Source organism: Salvelinus sp. IW2-2015, linkage group LG19, assembly GCF_002910315.2.
Source record: "Salvelinus sp. IW2-2015 linkage group LG19, ASM291031v2, whole genome shotgun sequence".
Taxonomy (NCBI): Eukaryota; Metazoa; Chordata; class Actinopteri; order Salmoniformes; family Salmonidae; genus Salvelinus; species Salvelinus sp. IW2-2015.
In genome coordinates, this window is record NC_036859.1 from 7,735,083 (window position 1) to 7,741,286 (window position 6,204).

Below are 6,204 nucleotides of genomic sequence, written 5' to 3' on the forward strand. Positions count from 1 at the left end.
TCAATTACAAGCAATATAGACAGCATACATGTTTAATATTTGACATTTACCTCTCCTAGATCACATTTATCAATAAAAAAGCTATTCCTTTTTTGGATAAAATTTGATTTTTGTCAACAAAAATCTATTATAATCTAGACATGGGTGAAATAAATCATGTTTATCTTGAACAAATATAAATGAAGCAAGATTTTCATCACTATTGATGTTTATTGCTTAGAACAGCACAAATTGGAAGGACAAGTTTAACATACAGTATTTTATTGAAATGATAAATGAGCCACATTGAACACAAATTCAGGCCGGTCTACACACCACGAGGTACAGAGTTTTACTGTGTGTGTGTTGCAAATGTATTTATTGCACTTCATGCATGTGTATCCTGTCTTCCTGTCCTTCTTGGGTCCACACACATCGCAGCGCTTCTTCTTGTTGCTACCGGCTGCAGTCTAGAATGATGAAAATATTTAGTTCAGGAGTTCTCACTCACTCACATATATAGTTACAGCAGGCCAAGGTAGGAGAGTAGGACACACACATTCAACATCATTCACACTTACTTCCGGTATTGGAGTTGTTGGTTCTGTGGGTTGGGCGCATGGGGCACCAGCATCCTCCTCCTGAATCCTCACGGTAGCTGCAGAAGCTGGGGTCCTTGGGATTGAGGACCTACCAATGCCTTGCCCAGCTCCTTGAGAAAGAGCCGTCTCCTCTGGAGCGTCTGTGAGAGAAAAATTACATATTTACCTGATTTGTTTAATATTAATAGTTAACAATTATATGCTGAGGAGGATTTCTATTCTACCAATGCTGTGCTTCTGAGATTGGATGGTCCCCTTTTACCTCCCCACAGCTGGTCTAGGCGTGTAGTCAAGGACATTCTTGTCGACTCCAGTTGGAGATAAACTTGACGAACAGAATAAACCTGTATTGTTTCCAATCATCTTTGCCTCTGAATAACTTGGTCACACGGCATAAGACAAAGAGCCTCAGAGTTACCACAGTTATTCACTCCATCCTGTTATTTTACTATCTTCCAAGGGCACAGGTGTGTGGAGATATGAAGAGAACAGAGACTAGCTTGTTAGAGAAAGGAGTAACGGAACTGCTGTTATCACTTGTTTGTGCGCTACGACCTCACACACCTGATACACATAGCCACAAGAAGAAAACAGGGTAGCTTATGATGCCCCAATCTGCCGGGGAGGGGTGGAACCAACCATGAATAAGCAGTTTTGGGATTTCTTTATAAACCCATTGCGTTTCTGTATTATTGGGCTCTCAATGATCACCTACGGCTGGTCGTTGACCAGCTCCATTATTGGAATAAAAAATCGATATTAAAGTATGATTGTTTGAAGAAATGAAGTCTCTTCTCCCTTACTTGATTAGAATTTCCACGACACTTCCCTCTGTTCCAATCTGGGTTCAGCGCCATACAGATGACAAACGCGTTGTACGCCGAGATGTCCAAGATGTTGAAGAATATCACAAGTGGCCAGCGTAGGGTTCTTCTTTTGCAGCTGTAGCCAGTCACCAGCTTGTCTAAATTGTCCACCCCTCCTTTTGTGGCATTGTAATCCATTATGATTTCTGGATTTTGATGATCCTGGCCACAGATTCTCACATCCCTATGCAGCATACTCATGAGTACCACATTTTTGCCTTTCTTTGACACGTAAGACACTAGGGCCATGAACACAAACTTAGAGGAATTGTATTTCGTGTATTCAACAGCTGAGGTGGGAGCTCTGGCTTGTTTTTTTCATACTGCTCCTACCATCGTCAGCTTCCTCTTGAGGAGCTCCTGTCCCAGCTTGTGCGAAGTAAAAAAAAGTTATTGCATGTGATGTTGTGCCCACTGAGTCCCTGTGTCACGTCCAGGACAACCCGCATCCATTGGTTCTTCTCAGGGGCTCCTCCATCTGGCTTCCCCGTATACAATTGCAAGTTCCACACATATGATGAAGCAGCATCACAGGCAGCCCAGATCTTGATTCCATATTTTGCGGGTTTAGACGATATGTACTGCCTGAAGGGGCAACGGCACCTAAATGGCATAAACTACTCATCAACAGTAGCGTTGGGCCCAGGTTTGTAAAACAGGAGACGGCGGTCCACCCACTTGTCCCACTGACCTGATTGCAGCTAGCTTGTCTCTCTGCCGCCAAGCTGATCTGGTGTCTCGGTTATCGAAGCGGATAATCCTGGAAATAATGGGGAAGTTTTCCAGAGATATTGTTGCACAGAAAAGTTATCTGCCAGTTTCTGCATCCCACATGGATTCTGTGTATTCCCCATTAGATCTGAAAACACTAGCAAGGATAAGAACCCCAAAGTATGCATGTAAATTAGTTTGGTCCATCTCCTTCCATCTCTCTCCAAAAACAATCATTCCCTCCAAATTAGTGCAGTCCAGAATGATTTTCTGGACGGTGTCTTGGATGAACTGTTCAAAAGAAGATTTTATGTCCTGCACATGAGTAACCGCCATCTGTGTCGGCCCTGGTTGCATCCTTATCACATTGGCAGCCATGCGGGGTGGCTCATTCCTTGGGCAAGAAAGACCATTCAATTTCACAATTTTTTGACATCCATATTTCTTCTACTACAGGCTGCTGATGAAATGGTTGCTGGCTGGCTGGTCCTGGGGCTGGCTGCTAACGGGCTGGTCCTGAGGCTGGCTCAGGGTCAATCTCATCCTCTTCTTCCAACTCACTGTCAGACTCAGAGACATGGAAAATTCAGAAAATTATTAATCTTCCAAAGTGGAAGACGCTCCTTCCACGCTAGCTTCTCTCTCTGCAAAATTTATTTCTAAGGCCCTTTGAGCAGAGATTATTTTTGCTATACTGATTGATTGTGGTAAGGAGCCAGACATGCAATGCTCTTTTTTCTTGTGTCCCTCCCTCAATTTGCAACTGGCTGGAGTAGTGTGGGAAAATAATGCATTTTTTACAATGTATTGAAATAATGTTTCGAAATAATGTATTGTAATAACATTGTGCTGGTTCACGCAAGACATTGTGTAGTTTCACACACTACAAAGGGTAAAGAGTGCGAGAAAAGCGGGAGACAGGCAGACAAGCAGGGAGACAGACAGGTTATTGGTGCTACAGTATGTTGGAACAGCAGGCCCAGGAAGGAGGAAGACAGAGTGAAGGCACACAGCAAACCTTTTTGTTTCATTTTTACTTGTTTTCACCTTCATACACACTTTCCCACACTTTTATTACCCTCGGGTCCAGTGGACCCGAACACCACATACAGTATGTAATATAAATGCGTAAGGGGGTGCACAGTATGCTCTCAATGAAAAGGTGTTATTTTACAAGTTCTTCACAGAAAATGAGCCAAGGCCAATGAGTCTCAGGTTGAAATAATTATTCATTGTTGTAACGATATTCGTCTTCGGATGAAGAGTAGTCATCGGACCAAAGCGCAGCGTGGCAAGTGTTCATGTTATTTTTATTAGAACAGAAACCCTAAACAAAATAACAAAGAGAGTGAAACGAAAACGAAACAGTCCTGTAAGGTTCAGCAACACAAAACAGAAAACAAAATATAACTAAAGTCAGGGCGTGACAATTGTATCATTTTTATTTTAGTAAACATTGAAAATGGGTCCCACAGACCCGAACACCACACAAGGGTTAAGTTACATCTACAAACATTTTATATACTTACCATTAGGGGAACCTAAAGATAAATGAGATGTTAGAGATATTTAATCCGTTTTTGATAAAGCCGTCAAATTGAGTGAGTGTGTGTGTTGGGAGCAACTAGCACCCCTGGCAATCCAATGCAAGTTAATGGTACCTAAATTAGCATTTTCAAAATCATGTTCAAATCATCTAGTTATACAGTAATTTTTGTTGATACTTTAGGAAGATTTGGACATGATATGGCACGACTATGAAAAGAAGGACCTTACATAAAAACCTCATCATAGTGAGGATGTTAATAGTGAGATGTGCAATGCCATTTTCTTTCAATATTTTATTTATTTAAAATAAGATACCTAGACTTTAGCTTTTAGCTTTTCTAAAAACATAATTTAATTAAATAACTAAAAAAGTGTAAATTGTAGCCACCTATATACCTTCATGGTTTGTTTGCTTAAGCATGACCATGAGCCACATAACTCATTTTTACCAAACTTTGCTTTTTTGTGCCAGACAAAAATAAAAATCACCTGCAAATAGAGCATTTGGAGGCTAAGAAAAAAATGTATTCCTAATGTGATAAGTAGCCTAAGCATCAGACAAGATTCGGTAATCTTTGTGAACAGAGTGCATTTCTTTGTACTGGATAATTAGCCTACAACGGGTGTGTGTGAGAGAGAGAGAGAGAGAGAGAGAGAACGAGAAGGGTGGTGTAAGTAAATTAGTAAACACAAGATTGGGCCTTCTAAAACTGAGCACAAATGCACAGTTACGTGATCCACCACAGAGAAAAGCGCTCACCTCGATCCAGCACCGGCAGGTGGAAAGTGCCGCTCACTGGGTCATGCCCAGCAAGCACTGTGTTACTTGCTAGACTAGTGGGCTAGTACGCCTACAGTGTGTGTTTGACATGGGCAGGAGCGGGCCTGCAAGCCAAGGGCAAGAGAACGTGATGTTCCTTTTTTGATATTATTCCGATTCCCTTTTCGCCTGGTTTTAGAATTGTAAACTAATAGAAAATCAAAGGGTAAGACTATTGCAAGCATTGCTCCAGATCACTTGATATCTACCACAAGGGTAAGAGAAGAGGGAGACAAAGATGGATAGAGATCTGACTCAACTCAAAGTAAACTGTATGTTGTACAGCAGAGCGTGACTGACTCCAAACTCCTACAAATTAATAGATAAGAGCGTATCATGAGCGCACAGCTAACAAGACAGAGCTGAGAGCTGCCGGGGAGGGGTGGAACCAACCATGACTAAGCAGTTTTTGCTTTTCTTTATAAACCCCTTGCGTTTCTGTATTATTGGGCTCTCAATGATCACCTACGGCTGGTCGTTGACCAGCTCCATTATTGCAATAACAAATCGATATTAAAGTATGATTGTTTGAATAAATGAAGTCTCTTCTCCCTTACTTGATTAGTAAACTTCAAAGTAAACTGTCTGTTGTACAGCAGAGTGTGACTGACTCCAAACTCCTACAAATGAATAGATAAGAGCGTATCATGAGTGCACAGCTAACAAGACAGAGCTGAGAGCTCTCCAGAATGGGGCCCATATATAAATACACCATGGGTTTTATCTCTCCCTTACCCCAATCCCTGCAGCCTAAGTTTTTAATTCAAGGTTGTTTACAAATTAATAATTTATATGTTGGATTCAACCAAAAATCTAAGTTAAAGAATAGGACCAAATCAAATGTTTATTTAAAGTGCATTTAAAGTTTGATTTAAATTAGTCCTATTCTTTAACTTGAATCCAACATATCAGTTATATGTTGGTTCCTTGGAAGCTGTGGGAACGTACATTTTTTGGTTTCCTGTGGTTCTGGGAACACCTGTTGTATTCGGCACATGTGACTAATACAAGAAGTTTTAACATTTAAGATTTATTTGAATCCGTCTATCTGCATATTTCATGACATATGAGGTGAGGTGAGATACCCAATGGGTTGGACCATACTTTTTCTCATCAATCATTTTGAAGAAACGTTTACTTAAAAACTGGAAATCAATGATCTCCATTGTTAAGACAGTGGATGAATCAATGCATTATAATTTAAATATTGCGTGTTACAAGCACTGGAAACGGCCAAGGTATGAACAATGAGAGGGAATGTTGGAGTGAGACCAATGGAATGGGTATGGATGCTGTGGGAACAAGTGGGTTTGAACAGGTGTGATGTATTGATGTTTGTTGGCATTTGTGTCATCTGTCTATTATATTCTGTCTATCTATGTTTTCTGTTGTTTGAAATTGAATTGAACGTTCTGTAATGGTGCAGGATACTTGTTGGCTTTATAACCTTCTCAGCACATTTAAGGATTTGACAGAATAACATTATTTGCTGGGTATTTCATTACTTAATAGAACGTTCCTAAAAGTTCAAACATGGTTACATTTCATCACATTTGAGTAACGCTCCAACTGGTTTGACATTGGAATGTGCTCAGATAGTTCACAGGTCTTTAAAAACAACGTTCTTCTGTGGGATTTTCAGTTCTTCAGCATCAAGTCAAATCCAATCGTATTGTCA

At 40.6% G+C, this 6,204-nt stretch overlaps 1 long non-coding RNA gene across 1 annotated transcript; it reads right to left on the reverse strand.

Moving 5' to 3' along the window:
* Nucleotides 1-360: 360 nt before the first annotated feature.
* LOC139029272 (uncharacterized) lies at nt 361-3,760 on the reverse strand. Its single transcript, XR_011481572.1, has 3 exons — nt 1,385-3,760; nt 561-721; nt 361-449 (listed from the first exon to the last, which is right to left on the reverse strand). It is a non-coding gene; the product is annotated as an uncharacterized lncRNA (long non-coding RNA).
* Nucleotides 3,761-6,204: the final 2,444 nt, after the last annotated feature.